This window comes from Nematolebias whitei, chromosome 3 (genome assembly GCF_014905685.2).
Source record: "Nematolebias whitei isolate Nwh7 chromosome 3, NemWhi1, whole genome shotgun sequence".
In the NCBI taxonomy this organism is placed as follows: domain Eukaryota; kingdom Metazoa; phylum Chordata; class Actinopteri; order Cyprinodontiformes; family Rivulidae; genus Nematolebias; species Nematolebias whitei.
In genome coordinates this window covers 57,710,714-57,711,406 of record NC_056500.1, presented here as the reverse complement: position 1 = coordinate 57,711,406, position 693 = coordinate 57,710,714, and positions in this window count along the sequence as shown.

The following is a 693-nucleotide window of genomic DNA, read 5'->3' as shown; positions in this document are numbered from 1 at the left end:
AAATAGACACTGTAAATAATAAACATCACTACTTTTTCTAATCAAGTTTTGTCTTTTCTGGTTTCGCTCCATCTGGGTTCCTCGAGTCGTGACAGGAACCAGAGAACGAGGAGAAAGAGGACACGAGGAACCAGAAAAAGAGGACACGAGGAGCCAGAGAAAACGAGGACACGAGGAGCCAGAGAAAAAGGACACGAGGAACCAGAAAAAGAGGACACGAGGAACCACAGAGAAAGGGACACGAGGAATCAGAGAACGAGGACATGCGGAACCAGAGAAGGGACACGAGGAACCAGAGAAAAGGGACACGAGGAACCAGAGAAGGGACAAGAGGAGCCAGAGAAAAGGGACACGAGGAGCCAGAGAGAAAACACGAGGGATCACAAGGAACTTGGACGGTCAAGGGATCGTCCCTAAGAGTCACTGTTCTGGCGGGCGGCCGGGAGGCTGTCCATCAAACCGAGCCAGGTCATGGGGGCGGCCGGGAGGCCGTCCAAAACACAGGGCCAAAGGGAACACGGCTTGCATTAAGGAGACCTGGGGAGCTGCAGCATGCGGCGTGGAAGCCTGGAGAGCTGCAGCGGGCGGCGTGGAAGCCTGGAGAGCTACAGCGGGTGGCATGGAAGCCTGGAGAGCTGCAGCGGGCGGCGTGGGAGCCTGGAGAGCTGCAGCAGACGGCGTGGGAGCCTGGAG